At 47.2% G+C, this 16,438-nt stretch overlaps 1 protein-coding gene and 1 long non-coding RNA gene across 3 annotated transcripts in view; one reads left to right on the top strand and one right to left on the bottom strand.

The window, feature by feature from the left end:
• Positions 1-16,438, bottom strand: part of Tshz2 (teashirt zinc finger homeobox 2) — a 416,873-nt gene that overhangs the window by 12,288 nt on the left and 388,147 nt on the right. The gene's annotated exons all lie outside the window — the stretch shown is intronic.
• Positions 2,941-7,725, top strand: LOC134475959 (uncharacterized). Its single transcript, XR_010047306.1, has 3 exons — positions 2,941-3,324; positions 4,788-4,899; positions 5,747-7,725. It is a non-coding gene; the product is annotated as an uncharacterized LOC134475959 (long non-coding RNA).

A 16,438-nucleotide genomic window follows, 5' to 3' on the forward strand; every position in this document is an offset into this window, starting at 1 on the left:
TTTCTTCTCTGCAGGGCTACCCTGCCTGGAGTCAGCAGACTCTGCACTAAAACCTCTATAAACTGTGAGTCAAAATAAAGCTTTCCCCCTTTAATGTTGTGGGTCAGGTATTTTGTCTCAGCAAAGAGAAAAGTAGCTAAGACACTGGGATCTCGTTCTCTTTTTCTCTAGGTGTTAATCTGAGACCTTGGCAGAAAAACAAAACTAGAAAGCAAGAGGAGTGGAAGTAATGGAGCCACTGTTCTCCTCCCTTTCAGCCTGGATGAAGCAAAAATGAGTGGACAGTGTTGGGAGACCCCGAGTGGCGGCTGAGGCCAAGCTTTGCTGGTGAAAGTGGGTTTTCATCTAGCAAGCTGATCTACCAGTGCAGAGCAAAAACAGGAATAAATAGAAATTTTAATTATATATCTAAAAAGTCACTGGCCATGGTCATTAAGTGGAGTTTCTGAGGGAGAGTCAGGAGAAACGATGTAATAAATTTTGTGATAATTAGAGGTCCCAAGAGATGCACAGAATTATATACACTTGAGTTCGGCCGTGCCAGCCTTCTTAACCCTCTGGTGAGTCACTCTGGTCTTGCTTCCCCTTGCTCTTGCTCGCTCCTGCCTGTCCTCTTTTCTGTTTGCCCAAACTTTGGTGATCCCACACGGGTCAGGATCGCTATGGTGGGAACCACTGGCATTTAATGGCCGGGGCTGTGAATGTGAGGCACTTTGCACTGTGCCATATTGCACTCTGGCTTAGTCAGTTTTTCTTATTTATGAGACAAAACACCCAGATACACACTTAGGGCTGTGGCACTCACATTAACCCTAGTGTCCTTAATCCTAGCATTGCACCATGATTCAATCCCAGTGTCACACGTGATTCAGTTCAGCGCCACCTCTGAGAAAGCCCCGCCTATAACTGCATGAGGCTTTGGGGGACATCTAGACATAAGCCATAACATTCTACCCCTGGCCCCCCAAGGACTTATGCACATCTTTATGCAAAAGACATCATTAAGAGTTGCCAAAGTCCTAACAGTTTCAGCATTGTTGAAAAGTCCAATTCCCAAGTCTCCTCCAACATACGAGGCAAAACTTAGCTACAAGTCCGTGTACAAATGAAAAAAAAGTTCAACACTTCCAACATTCAGTGGCACTAGGTAAACATTTCTATTCCAAAGTTACAAATATGGATAGCAAGGAATAGAAACAAAGCAAGGCCGAGATCCCACAAGCAAACATTAAATCCCACAGCTCCATTTCCAGCCTCCCCAGCAATCTGTGGCAAGCTGTGAACTCCAGAGTGCAGGGGTGGCTCCACCCTATGGCACTCCCAGTGGTTGAGTCTCCCATGCCTTCTCCTTAGGCTGGCTCTGCTCCCTCCTTGCAGCTTTCCTTGGACAAACCACGTTCTGAGATTTTCCAAACTTCTAGGGTCTCCACTGCACCTTTGGCTTCACACTCACAGCTCCGCACACTACCCTCTCAGGGCACACTGCCTGGCCTCCTAAGTCTTCTTAAATCTGTGTTGAAGCCTTCTTGACCCCACAACTCTTGCATTCTGCATGCACCTAAATCCAGCACCATGTGGATGATGCCAAGGCCTGCTGCCAACTGGAGCAGTAGCCCGGCTTCCTTCTCTCTTGGGTCAAGTGCCTTCCATGAACCAAATTCCAAGGAACAAATTTTTGGTCTGCCATCATTCTGGAATATGGTGCCCTGTGGCTTTCTTCTCAAAACAAAGTGTATCACTTGTGTAACTCTGAGGCTGCAAAGGCTGGAGTCCTGCTGCTTCTTATGATGCCCTTAGCCCATCTTTTCTATTCTGCTGTTCTTTATCAGCAATAAAGATCTCAGCTTTATCTCTGAAGTCCACAGAATTACTGGACTGGAGCTTTACTAGAGCTTCCTTTTAGGTCAAACTCACAATATTTTAAATCATCCTGTTGGGCTGTTTGTTCTTGATTCTCAATGTAAGTCTGACTAAAAGTTCCCAACAGTAGCCAAGCTACTGCCTCAACATGAGGTTGCCTTGAAATTTCTTCTCCCAGATTAATTAACCTGCTGCCCTTAATCTCAGTCTCAGGCAAAGTCTCTGGACATGGGCAAAATGCAGACAAACTTTCTGCCAAGGCAGAACATGCATCATCTGGATTCCAGCAGCCAATGCAGTCCTTCTTCCCAGCAGAAACCTCCCAAGTTTGGTCTTCTCCAGCAGCATTTCTGGTCTTCCAGCTCTAATCAGACTCTCCCATCAAGTACCACTTAAGGTGTTCCAGCTCTGCTTTTTCAGCCAGCATCTCTGAACCTTTTGTAACTCTTCCCACAAGCCATTCTCTGGAGCCACCTGGTCAGGTATAGCAATGACCCTATGTAGATATAAAGTTCTGTCTTAATTACCTTTTTCGTTGCTGAGACAAAAATATCTGACATCCAAAGTTAAAGGGCAGAAAGGTTTATTTGGCTTACAGTTTGTAGAAATTTCAGTCCATAATTGGCTGGCTCCAAGACAGGGTGGTGTGGCGGAGGAGAAACCACTGGTGGTGGGCAGAAGGTAGGAAATCAAGCAACCAGGGGACCCTAACACCACCTTCCTGCCCTTGTATCTTATCTCCGCCTTCTGAGTATTGGGATTACCATCACACCTGGCTTCCGGCACCCTTCTGAACCCCTGTTGGTAGGTCAGGGCTTCTTGTACTTATCGGCTCATATTTTGAGCTGTGGGAGGCTGAGGTGAGCACTGTAGGATTTTAACAGCATCCCTGTCTTCTACCCATGAGATTCCCCTAGTATCATCCCTTGTACTGTGACTTGTAACAACCTAGAATGTTTTTCAATATTGCTAAATGGGGTGAAAGAGAAGTGCCCCTGGTTCAAAACCTGTCTATAATTATTTGAGCCCAGAACCTGACTCCATCTTTCATATCAACCCAGATATTTATGTAAAGTTTTCCAGAAATAAAGCTCTCTGACCAAGAGGAGCTGCCTGTGGCCTCATTTGGGACAGCACTGGAATATCCCTGCTGTAATGGAGGAAATGGAGCCACAGTTGGCGCTGCTGTGCATGAGGCTTGGACACCTGATCTGCACACCTGCATGGACCCACGTTTGTGACTGGCAGTTCGTGGCAGCTGTACCCACAAGCCCTGTTCCTGGTCACCTCGCTGTGACTTCTATGACCATGCTATGCTTAGCATGGGCCACACATCACAGCCCTGGCATGGCCTGGCCTTGCTGGAGATGCAGAGCCGCCCCAGTGCTGCTGACCCAGAGCCTGTCCTGGGCACGCTCCAGTGCGAAGCCTTTGCCTCCCAATGCTTTCCCGTTCTTTCTTATGGTAAGGTCCTAATGTTAGATGATTTTCTTTTCGGAGGTATGCATGCAGGCTGGGCCTGTGATATATGGATTTGGTTTCCTGGAGAATGAAAGAGAAGTTATAAAACTGGCCCTGCAGTGTCAGCACTGGCCTGTGAAGGGCAGGGAGGCTTGCCGGGCACTGCGTCAGATCCACATCTTGAATGATCCTCCGTGTGCACAAATCTGTACGCCACTGTCTCCTTGGCGTCTCTGTGTGACTCTATCACAGCTGCCTCCAGGTGACTTCTTCAAACACCAGGAGCCGAGAGTCCCCATTCCTTATCCTCCCGCCCAGCCTCCCTCAGAGCAGGAGAGGGAACCTCAATATCCGCCGCACCAGCATGAGAGCCAGGTGTCCCCATTCCTGTGCGTACCCCAGCTTTACTCTCTGTGTGTCTTTGTGATCAGTTATGAAATTGGTCCTCCGTCTGCACCCCAGTGCTCCAGGTCAAGGCCATCTGTGTCTTCCCGCAGGACGCCCTTGTTGGCCTCCTGTCCGCTCTGCCCTTGCCGTGTTTCCATACGGCAGACACAGTGTGTTTATAAAAGCCTGGGTTGGATCAGAGTGGTAGCTTCTTGTTCCTTTGCTACACTGTGGAAATCAAATCCACACAAAAACACTGCTTTTCTAAAGTCTCCTGCCTGTTCTGGCCATGCCGCCTCGCTAGCTTCACCTGGGCCCCTCTTCTCCTGGCCGGTGTGGCTCTGGACCCCTGGCCACCTCGAGCTCCTGCAGCAGCCCTAGGTGCGTCCTGCAGGGGCTTCCCTCCTGCCTGGAACGTGCTTCTCTCTCTTCTTGTCCTTGAGGTCTTTGCTTCCGGTCACTTCTGGTGAGAAGTCCACTGGCTGTGTACAAATTCTTTTGTTAAAGTATATCTCAGCTTTTCATGCTGTTCTTACGGGACTTAGCTACACTGTAAGTAGTACCTTGTCAGACTCTATGTGATCAAAAAATAGGACCAGTGTTCAAATTAAAACTATTTACTGTACTAACAGACGCATTCCCTCGAAACATGCCCTCTTGCTGCAAACACACAAATCCTGTGTTCTTGCCACTTTCTGAAGCAGTTCAGGAGTCCTCTTTCGTGAGGGTTTTTAGTTGTGTCATTGTGGGTATCTTGGCATCCTGAACTGATGAAAGCATTCCCCTTGTACGGTCATTTTGACTTTGGGGAAGGGCCAGCAGTGCCACAGTTGGTCTGGGGACGCATCACGATGTCTTCGTGAGCTCGCCTTTCTGCTGAACGGGAATGACCAGCAGCATCCACCGTACCTTTGACTGGTCCTGGTAAAGACGCTCACAAAAGAGGACTTCAGAACTGCTTCAGGAGGTGGCAGAATGGTGGGATGAGTGTGTTTTGAGGGTAAATTATTGTCAATGTATCTCTCACTGTAATCAAAACAGTTTTAACCGTCGCTGTGTGTTTTCATCACCTCTCACAGGTATAATTTTCTATTTAGCACCTGCCCTCTACACTGGCATGTGACCCCCAGGAAAGCAGAAGCTACATGCATTTTGACCGTAGCACAAGACCCAAGATGCATCACCTAGCAGGTACTTGGTAAATATTGGTTGAGCCAAGGAGGCCTTAAAGATAATCATTGGAAGTCTGTCTCTTCCTACAAGGAGAGAAAAATTTAAAGTGTTTATTTCTAAAAAACCCCACACACAATACTATAAGCAGAAACTCTACTTCTGTAATTTTATCAAAGATACAACTTAGGGCACTCAGAGGGAAGAGACTAGAAAAATTTGTCACCGCTGGTCACCCACAGACACCAAGAAGCTTTGCCATCTGCTTGGTACTTTGACCTCTTAAGAATGACTTAGCTGCCATCGTAAAGCGATTTATGCTTTTTCAGAGCACATGCATGCAGAATATATCAGATAAATATTAGTACCCTAAAGATAAAGAGGGTATTTCAGTGACTTGTTCCCAAGGAGATGAAGCCATGAGATGAGGATGCCTGATTCCTATAGCTATCTGGTTGAAAATGAAAAAAAAACAAGTGAAATGTAAATGGTGGAACTATAGAGGATATTATCATTAAAAGAGACTGTGACAAGCAGTACCGTAGAAATGGAGACCTGGGATTTTTTTTTTTTTAATGTAATCCTGGGAGAAACCTGCAGTTAATATTTTTCAAATTGATTTACAATTTGAAAATTCAAACTGTCTTACTTACGTTGCTAGATTTCATCATTAGCGCTTCATTTAATTTCTCCTAAGAGAAATCTCTGTGTGAAGAACTTTGCTGGACAAATTTCAATTCTTAAAGAGTAGATAAAATAATTGCTTAAGTGCACTGATGCCTTTGACGTGCCAGGCACAGCTCAGGCGGGGAGGTGGATAATATTGTAAAGTGTTATCTGATGCCTTTGCTTAATTCCTTTCTTCCAGGTGGCTTTTTTCCCCTACTGCTGAAAGCAGAGATGAGCTACTCTTGGAAAGGGAAGGAAGGGAGGGCACAGCATAAATCAGAAAGAACAAAGTAGCTGAGTTCCTGAATGGCAAGAGAAACTTTTTTTTCTCTATAAAACATCAAAAAGTTTGGAGTCAATATAAAAATTTTAAGAGTCGTATATGTATAAGTATCTGGTTGTGACTGTTAATTTTAGATTCACCGTACGTACCCTGTCTCCAGTCATCATTAAGATGATCCAGTAAGATAGCCAGGATGATGGAGGGGAATACTCGCTTAACTGCGGTGACTTACCCAAGGCGACACAAAGTAGAACTAATATCCCCATATTCAATTGGGACATACATTCCCTTGAGTTCCGAGTTTTTACTGTCAGCCGCAGAACTAATTTTATTTTTACCGGGTTGGATTGGACCCATGAGACCACACATTCTTTGTCAAGGGGCGCTTCACCAGACCCTGGAAGACTATTACTCATCTTGAAAGTCTTCTCCTGGAATACTTAATAGAGATGGCGTGCTGGTTGTAATCGACACCCTGGAAAATCTCAACTTTTGAACTTCCTCTTAGAGCTTGGCTTGTAATAAATCACCCGTGCTTCCTAAACTCCTGATAGATGCTATGAGACACAAACCAGACAACATCGGCCTGCAGCTTTGAAGTCTGGGGTGAATGTCTCCGTGGGCTTTTCTTATCAGCGCCAAAGCAAACGTCTTTGGAGCTGACCTCCACCTCGCGTCACCGATTTGGAGTGTCTCATGGAGTGGGAAGATTGGAAATATGTTTCCAAATAAGCTAATTTGCGCCTACTTGATGGGCAACTCCTGACATGGCTCGAGACCTTTGGCCACCAAGGAAACCTGCAGAAGCTGGGTGACCTGGTGGAGACCAACAACAGAGACGGTGTATGAGGTCGCTGTGACTCGGTGTCATTTGGGTCCTCACTGTGCTTAAGATTTCAACGCAGCGGGAATCCTTTCCTTTGGAGCAGGCCACCGAGGGGGTTTAGAGACACAAGTGAAAGGGGGCCAGAGCCTCTGCCCTGTGAGCATCTCTTGGTGACTCCCGATGGCTGCCGAAAGGTTATCCCCAATTATAATCAAAATACCTCAATCCAAACAAAGGTAAGGAAGACTGTTCCCTGCCATCGCCCCCTCCGCAGCCCCGCGAGCTTGTTACCCTGAAAGCTCAGTGTGCTTTGGCAAAGCTTGGATTGAATAATTATGAAAAAGAGATGGAGCCCAGTGTTAAGTAAAGCACTCTTTTTTTGCAGGAAGAAATGGTTTTATTTATTTATTGTTTGACAGAAAGGAATAGGGTTTTTTTCCCCTTTAGTTTTAAATATTTGGTTCTGTCATGCCTGCCCCTCACTGTCTATGGCATTCCACGTGTCACAGAGGCTGTACGAGAAATTTCCATCAGACAGCAAGGATGTGGGACAGGTTGAAGCCCTGGCACGGGTTTTCCTTAGGGAAGGTGTCAGGCTCAGAGTGGTCACCTTAGAAAGCTCCAAACCCCTATGGGGATTTAGCTCAGCAGCATAAGCACCTGCCTTGCAAGCAGGCGGTTGTGAGTTCGATCCCTGGTACCGATAAAAATGAAAAAGACAAAAAAAAAAAAAAAAAAAGCTCCAAGCCGCGGGCCTGACCAGAGTAAGTGCGTGGCTCCGGGGGCTGCCGACTTCACATATTATTCACTTGCCATGTGACCCTGGTGGGGGGACCCTATCTTTTCTGACCCCAAATTCCACAATGGTCATATCAAGATGTAACAGTGCCTTTCACAAACCCTGCCTGGTATACAGTAGGTGCTCAATAAAATGCAGGTTTATTTAATTACTTTTATTTCTTTAATAATTTTACTGCATTGGCACAGGGTTCAGAAGTCCTGTAGCACGAGATGTAGAATAAAGTTTAAAATACATGCAAAAATAATTCTGCTTACGTTAGGAATAGATAGACATCAGGTCTCCATTAGTCTTTTTTCTGGAAATTTAAAGGACTAAGTAGGAGAGAGGCTCTTTAGTCTCCGCATGAAACAAATGTTGAAAAGAAATCAGTTGTCAATTCAAATGTGAACCTAAGAAATTTTTTTTGTTGTTTATTATAAGAAGGATAAAATAGCATTTCAAAACATTTGATGCGGATATTAAAAGAGGAAAGCAAAGGCAATCATAATGCCTACCACTGTGTTAAGTGCCCATTCTGAGCTCTGAACTTTACAATTTTGCCTGGAGGTAGGTACTGGTGCCCCGATTTATTGATGAGAAAACAGAGGCACAGATTGACTAAGCAATTTAATGGAGATCAGAAGGTCGCAAATAGGGCAGTCAGCTGTGGGCTCGGGCCTTTCTGACTTCAGAGTCAGTTTTTATTGTGGTCAGTGGAGCTAACTGGGAGCTTCCAAAGTTGTATGGCTCAGTAAAATTATATAATGAAAAATAATAAGGATTGAAAACCTGCCCAGCCACTGTCACCTTTTCAAAAGACAAATTAAAAGGGTGTCAAAGATCAGGACAACATCCTGACAATGGAAAGAGGAGATGTCCTGGTGGCTTCAGTGTTAATTTTAATTTCCTGTCGAGCACAATTATATATTAATACTCAACCAGACTCAAGAATGGTTGCTTTGGGTGCCTGGTCATAGCAGAGAGAAAACAATCAATTTCCTGATAGCCATTTTTAGTGAGCCAGATTCATATACTCCGAGGAAGCACTTAAATTGTTTGAAAGAGGTCTACATGCTGGCAAACACCACCATAAACAACGTGGACAGCTTGAAGTCCAACCGCCAGCGACGTGATTCACAGCAGAACCCCTCTTCTCTAAGTGCAGCGCGGACTGGAGGTTATTTATGGTGACTAACTCACCACAAGGAGACTCATGGTATGGACACAGCCAGGTGACGCCACCGCTGCCTACAGGGTGAGCTGTGGGCGTTTAGGAAGGGTGGCGGCGTGGTCCGCACGCGTGAAAAAGAAACAGGGCCACGCTTGGCCGGCTGTGAGCGAAGGGGGTGGCTGTGTTGGAGCACAAGCTGAGAGAGTTTGGTCAAAGATTCCTGCTCTCCAAGAAGAGTCTGCCATCCCTTAATGACTGCACCCATTTGCTGGATGTCCACTCGTGGCCTGAGTTTTGGTTAATTCTTACAACAACCCCCCATAGCAGCTCTTCTGAACCCTGTTTTTCTAGAGGCCAGCAAATGTTGGGACAGAGATTCAGGTAACAGGGCCAAGATCACACGCCTGGGAAGTGGCAGAGCCAGGGACTGAGCTGGGTTCCTTTATCTCCCAAGCCATGGCTTCTTAGTGATAACCGTCTCCCTTCATGACTGTGATTGTTAGGTGTCACGACCAATCCCCCCCAGACGGGGGCAGAAGCTGAGTTATCGCTTCCTGTTTAGGAAGGAAGAGCCACAGGTTTGCCAGGTTAAATGGTCCCCTGTACCTACGTAGCTGGGTGAGATTTGTTGGGACCGAAAATCTAGCTTCATCAAGGCTACTAGTGTTTCCCAAAGCCAATCACCAGGAACCCAAAATGCTCTAAGAAGAAGATGTTTTAAAAAACACATTTATCTGTGTTTTGAACCAAACCTCTTCAGGTCCTTTTGAGCCACCCCACTGGTGTTTCCACTCCCACCGCTTCCCACAATGCTACCCGGGAAACTCCCACTCCGCCCTTACCCAGCGGCTGGCACCGTGGTCCTAGGTGTGCTGAGACTCACAGGCCTCCGCCATCTGCAGCCTGGTTCTGTCCCCCATGGTGCCACCATGGCCATCTGGTCAGTCCTCCTTTGGGCGGAACCCTCCCAAAGGTTCTGCCTTTGTTTCTCCAGGATGTGGCCTGGCCACCGGGATTTTAGTCACTCCTAAAGACAGAGCAACCTGCTTCAAGACTGACAGCGATGGCTCTTATTGTGGATTGATTGATCCTAATCATTAGTTCCTTCTTTCACAGACATGGAGGAACACATCGCTGGTGCATTCTAGAACATTCTTCTCTCTCTGGCTTTTTCCCTCTGTCCTCACCCAAGCCTGCCTTCCTATGTCCCACAGATTTCATCACAGAGCACACAAGTTAAACACCAAACCAAGCAGTGTTTATCAAGGCAGCAAAGCTTACTCACAAGCTCCTGTCAGATGGGCTTGTTGTTCACGACCTGCAGGGTTCTGTTTACTTGTTTGGGCTTCAGTAATAGCAGTGGTCATTATTAGTTTGGAGGACTTGCCTTTCACCTGGCTGTGGGCCGGGCTTTCCCGGGCAGAGTGGCACCCAGAGTGAAACCTTGCGCGGAACGGTGAGCAGGGCCACGTCTGGGAGTGCGACGTGTTGGGGTCCCCACGTCTCCAAGAGGTGGCACCTGGATTTGAGCCCTCTTCTGCTTGTGGCTCTTGCACCCCTGGGCTACGCTGCCTCCAACAGGTGCCTTCAGGCCTACGCTCTGGGTTTGATCTGTTTGCCAAGCAAGCACCAAGCCACCCTTTCTTTCTTGAAGTAATTCAAGACTTGCTTCCACCCCCAAATCAGCTGTCGAGCGGCGATGATATGTATTTTAAACACCTCACATAAGATCATCTAGAAATCTTTCCGTCTTTCCAAGAAAGCTATAAATGAAGCACATGACAGAAATCCATGTTTCCATGCAGGGCTCTCAGAGCCACAAGCTGCTCTTCCTGAGGTGGAGGCAGGACAGGGCCGTGGCCCTGAGAGGCATCCATGATGGCAAATCAGTTGACGGACAGGCCTTTGTTGACAAGGTGGATGCCAGTGTTGCAGGCCGAGTTGTGTTACACCTACTTGGCGACAGCCCTTAGAGATGTGGTCAGGTTAAAGTGAGGCTGGGGCGAGGCTTACCCCTGCCTGATGGTGCCTTAGTATGAAGAGAAAGTTCAGACGCCTGGGGAGACACCAGGGGTGCACGTGCCCCGGCAAATGCAGTGGCCGAGGTGGCAGGGGCGCAGCCGAGGGAGGCCAAGCTGCGAGCTCTGCTGGTGCAGTGATCACGGCCTCCGGCCCCAGCACTGCGAGGAAATCCGCGTCTCCTGTTTTACTGCGCCAGTCTGTGGGTCTGGTATAGCAGCCGGTGCTGACTAACACGGGAGGGAAGAGGGGACAGAGGCCCACACCGGACCTGTGCCCAGGGCCCTCCCCATTCTGGAAAGCAGAGTCCAGTCTCTCAGCACTCCTGCCTGACCCTCGAGGGCAGAAGGCAGATATACCTGAAAACAAAGGAACCGGGCCCTACCCCAGGCTTGAAGCAGCTCGGTGGCTGATGCGGACCATGGCTCTTTTCGGGATTTAATTTTGGACAAGGTGTTTGGGAAGGAACTCCCCTGGACGGTGCTTTGGAGTCCAAAGACTCCTTTGTTCTTTAACTGACATCTGAGGGGAGCACAGCTCCTCAGACGCCTTGGAGTGCCTACAGAGGGGTGTCTCAGATATTTGTTTTAGACCAGAAGAAGGACCTCGAAAGACTCTCTCAGAGGGCAGGTGTGGAAACTTCCAGAAGAAACGAGCCTGAGAATATCTTTTAGGGGACTTCCTCTCCTCATTTCAAGAATAACTAGAATGTTTTCCTTTCTTTTTCTACGCTGGGCTCTGTATAAGACTTATTGAAAACTATTCAACTGCTATTAAAATCTTTATTCTAAATATATATACCAATGACAAGAGTAATAATGATACCAGAGGCCTGATGAAGCCCGGGAAGGTGGCAAAATCGTGGCTAGCCATTTTGTTTGGCTCCTGGCAGCAAACATGTAACCAATTCTTCCAACAAAATTAGCAAGACCCCGCTGCCTTCCGGCTCCTGGGTACTGTTGATACATCAGGGAAGGAGACGGAGAGGGCTCAGGGTGCCATGCTAGGATGGAAGGCTTCTGCAGACATGTTAGCGGGCCCTTGCTGCAGCCTCCCGAGCCCTGGGGTTCCAGGTGGGAGTCACCACACCCAGCAGCAGTTCCGAATCGTGCTCTTCCCGGGCAGCTTGGTGAACCCTGAGATTCTGAGTTTCGGTTGTCACTAGAGTTACGGCAGAGGGAGGAGATGGCCGTCTAAGCAAATTTTTGCATGTTTTCATATGCATGTTTAAGAGTTGGTCTTTTGGGAGAGAAGAGCTATGAGGCTCAAAAGTTCCTGATGCAAGTGATAGTTCAAGACCTCCATTCCAGAAAGAGAGATTCCAGGACCTTTTAGGCCAGGGCCTCCTTCTGATGTAGACTATAGTTCTGTGGAATTTTCCCACATGTCCAGCATGGTCACTGTGCAGAGAATTTCGTTTCTCTGGGCACCCCAACTCCATTCTGGTCTACTTTCACTGAAATTCAAAGCCTAAAGTCTTTACACAAGCAAGAAACTTCATCCGAAGGACTAAATGAGCGGCCACAAACTGTTTGCATGAAGGATTCCCTCAATGCATGCTTTTACAGGAGGAGGCACAGCCTAAGTTAATCTTCATTATCACACGGGTGGCTTTTCCCATCCTGATTTTAAATTAAGATACTTTGGACGTTTTGCTTTCCTTTTTCACTCCACACACACGATCCCACAATGAGGCATTTTAATTAGACCTCGTCTATTATTAGAGCTCAGGGGGAAAAAAATTCACGACCGATCTGAAAGACCCCGAGCTAGGGAAGAGAAAGGTAATCATTTAATTTGTTGTTGTTTCCATAAATCAGGGCCCAGTCATCAATTTCGCCACATATTTGAGAGCACATGTTATTGACAATGTGTTCCTAGAGAAAAATGGAGTTTGCTGGCAAAGTTGTTCCATTTTCTAAAGATTAAATTGTTCATTGTGCAGGCTGCCATCTGCCCTCCCTGGAAGAGATTTAGCTGTTGGCAGAGGCGTCCAAAGTCTAGGAGAGAAAGTTAGATTTCTTTCTCTTTATTACCTCTAACCAAAGGCACATTCATTCATTCACCCATTCATTCAGTTTTTATCAAGCATCTCTTCTGCATGAGCCACAAGAATGGAAGAGGAGAGTGCTTCCAAGCAGTGACCTCTGTGGAGGGGCCCGTGGAGCCTCGAGGGTGATTTACGGTCCTATGGCTCTTGGTCCTGCATTGGACCCCCGAGGCCTGGCGTTTCTGCTCCTCAGCTCAACCCATGTGCTTCCAGGGCATCCAACCATCGTGGTGAGTAAGGTGTTTCAAGAACTTTGCAGTTGATGGAGGATACCCATGCTAAGTGAGTATCTTAGGTGCTTTTCTACCCAACACCTAAAGTTAAAGGGGGAAAGGTTTCTTAGCTCACAGTTTGTAGAGGGAGAAGGGACAAGCCTCTTTCTGTGCCTAACATCACATACAGGCTGCCCACCCTAGGGTTGGTGGAGCACTCACACCCTTCATCCCTTCATCCCAGCACTGGACCAGGAATCATCACAAACTCTGGATTCAGCCGCCTCTGAGAAACCCACACCCCGTGGCTGCATGAGGCTTTTGGGGACATCTAGACATGAACCGTAACAGGGAGAAATATCGAACTGCCATACAACTATAAACGAGCATTGAGAGATACACAGAGAACAGGCAGAACTCATTTCTGAGTAGAACTTTGTGGGAGAAGCAAGTGGAAGGACTTGGAAGAAGTGTGACATGCACCTTCACACGTGTGATGCTCTGTCCTGCTATGCAGCTAGACACGCATCCTGTTTGGATGTCCCCATTTTGCAGGTGAGGCCACTGAGGCTCACAGAGATGGACAGGTTGGCTCTGTTCGTGTAGCTATCAAGGTTCATGCTTCAGGCTCACACTCTCTTTCTCATTACTAATGTAAACTGGTCCCCAGGGTTATGCAAAGTAAGACCTCTGAGCCCTCACACTTTGGTTTCAGCCCAACCCACGTACTTGCCCGACGGCATGAGCTGCATCTGAGGCTGCTGCTGTCTACTTCGTGATCATCGCCTGCTGCCACTGATTTCCTTTGCTCTTTATTCCACATGAGAACACTCTCAGCTGGGCCTGCGCCGTGGCTAATCCTCTGGATTATAATTTGGATCTTTGTTTCCTAGGTTATACCTTTTCTCAAGAAACCCCACATCTGCACATTCCTAAGATTTGACATTCTTTCTAGGGTCTTTTCCAATAGGTTCTCCCAGACTCTAGCCATCCGTCCATCCATCCATCCATCCATCCATCCATCCATCCATCCATCTGTCCCTCCATCCACTCACCCACCCATCCACCCATCCATTTATCCCTCCCACACAAGACCCTAAGAACTAGAGCAAACTCAGCCATCCAGGTAAAAACCAAAGGAAAAAGAATTCTTAGAAGCCTCAAAATGTGACACTCTGAGGCAGAAAGGCGTTTGACTCACTCAAGGAGCTAAAAGAAGAACGTGGCTGGTGCACAGAGGTGAAGCACAGAAGCCTTTAAATCACGGAGGTTTTGGCAAGTTGTATGTGTGCATGCGTGTGTGGGATGTGTGTGGGTGTCGTGTGTGTGTGATGCATGTGTGTGTGCGATGGTGACTGCACTCAGGACTTTCACACCATTTTAATTTTGTATTTCAAGACAGGGTCTTGCTAAGTCGTTAAGTTGCCCAGACTGGGCTCAAACTTGCAACCCTCCTGCATCAGCCTCCCAGAATTTTGGGATTACGGGCTGGCACCATCACATGCCCAGCTCGCCAAGGCACTTTCAACTAAATAATTATTGCTTCCTCCAGCAGACTGAACATCCAATAGATGCAATTTTCAAAACAAGTTTGGAGCATATGTTAATGGAAATATGAATACTGTATTCCCTATTGCACAGCTGAGTATTTTAATTGGTCAAATTTAGATCTAGATGGTTATGAACCAGAAAATGAGAAAATTTCTACCCTAAGGAAGCAGCCTCCCCGGAGACTCTTGTACCATGTGGATGCTCTGTAGAAACCAGAGGCTGTTCCTTATCTAGAACAGCTTTGTAAAATTCTCATGAACAACATAAACAATATGAGATGTTGGTTTGGAGTTTCAGTCAACTTTTTCCAGAAAGATTTTCCTCTCTGTCACCTTAGGCTGGGAAAATACGTGTCACGGAGAGGGGCATCAAGAGAGAAAAAGGAAGGGCACTGTTGGACCGGGATAAAGTCTCAATGCCACGGCTTGGCACTTTTATTTGCCTTTTGCTGGCTGTTGGCATGAGTACATGAAAGAAAAATGTGGCCTGCAGAATCTCCTTTCCAGTAAAATTAGTAATAATCCCTCATTAAATCATCAGGAGTAATAGGATAAAGGCAGTTGGCCTGATCCTTGCTGGTTTTGCCTAAATTCCAGAAAAGTCAGGGATTATATACCGGGAGCAAAAAGCTATCCCGTGATCTCCGAGGCACTCCATTGCCAAGGGAACCACAATGCCGCACATGTATTTTGTCCTCTACTTTTAACTCTTTCCATGCAGCAAAAAAAACTCTCCGAGGAGGGAGAGATGCATTTTAAGGAGAGGGATCCAGGGGCACCACAAGCAAGAACAGGCCAAAAGCCAAAGCAAGATGATTCCCAGAGCAAATATGTCCAGTACTGCTATGTCTCAGTTCATTTCAACAAATATTCAACAGCCAGATGGAGGGAGCTGCTGTCTCTAGAGACCCAGAATTCAGTGAGAAGGCTAAGACTTGTCCATCCGTCGATGTGTTTGTTCAGTCAGCAAACGTTTGAGCACCTCCTCCCGTCAGGCCCTGGGCTTAGCGAGAGGGTCCCTCTAGCCCATCATGGGGCAGCCTGCCTGGGAACACACAGTTCCCTGTCTGCCTCGGGGAGCCAACTTATCATCTGACAGCTACAAAAGTGGAACACAGACCAACAGAAAGTCCACCGGCATTGCCAAGGGGAGGTCGAGCTGTTCTGGAAGCTTCTAGGGGATGATGATTGATGTGTACATAAATAGCAGCACCGAGACACCCTTAATGCGTTGAGGGTGGGTAGGGGGCAGGTCCTACAAGGAAGTCATCAATCTAATTAAAGAACCAGGAAGCACATAATCAAACAGATGCAAGCTGAGCTGACCTTGAAGAGGAGGCAGGGTTTGGATGCATGAGGACAGGGCAGGCGGAGCCCTGTGCTGAGGACACAGCCCATTGGCACCAGCTCACGAGAGGTGATGCATGCTATGTACGGGATTCTGCTGCCTTCTCTGTGCAACAGGAACTCAGTGAGGACAGTGACATTTCTCATCCTGGGCAACAGCCACCAACAGTGTCTTCAACATAGGGGGGACTCACAAATATTTACCAAATACGCAAATGGTAACTACAGCTAATTATAGAATTGTTGCTTGCTTGTTGCATGATACACACTCTGTTGGGTGTATTTTTTTGTTTGTTTACTGGTGCTGGGGACTGAAGCCAGGTCCATGCACATGGAACACCCCACCTCAGCCCTTTTTATTTTAGACAGAGTCTCACTCAGTCACCCAGGCTGGTCTTGAACTCGGACCCTTCTGAGTAGCTGGGATCACAGGCATGTACCACTCCCTCCTATTTGCTTATTTGATCTTTACAGTGACCTGATGAATCGGGTCCTTTGAAAAGGAGATAATTTACACAACTTGCCCTAAGGATCCTGGGTAGGAACCGAACCACGGTCTCTCCACTCTCCTACACAGCCAACCGCCACGTCATTCTGCCCTGCAGGGGTTAAAGTGCTGACTAGTATCAAAGAGGCAGTCTCAGGCTTTCTG

The sequence above is a fragment of the Cavia porcellus genome, unplaced genomic scaffold (assembly GCF_034190915.1).
Source record: "Cavia porcellus strain 051 isolate PalLab524CR breed Dunkin Hartley unplaced genomic scaffold, mCavPor4.1 scaffold_5, whole genome shotgun sequence".
NCBI classification, from domain to species: Eukaryota; Metazoa; Chordata; class Mammalia; order Rodentia; family Caviidae; genus Cavia; species Cavia porcellus.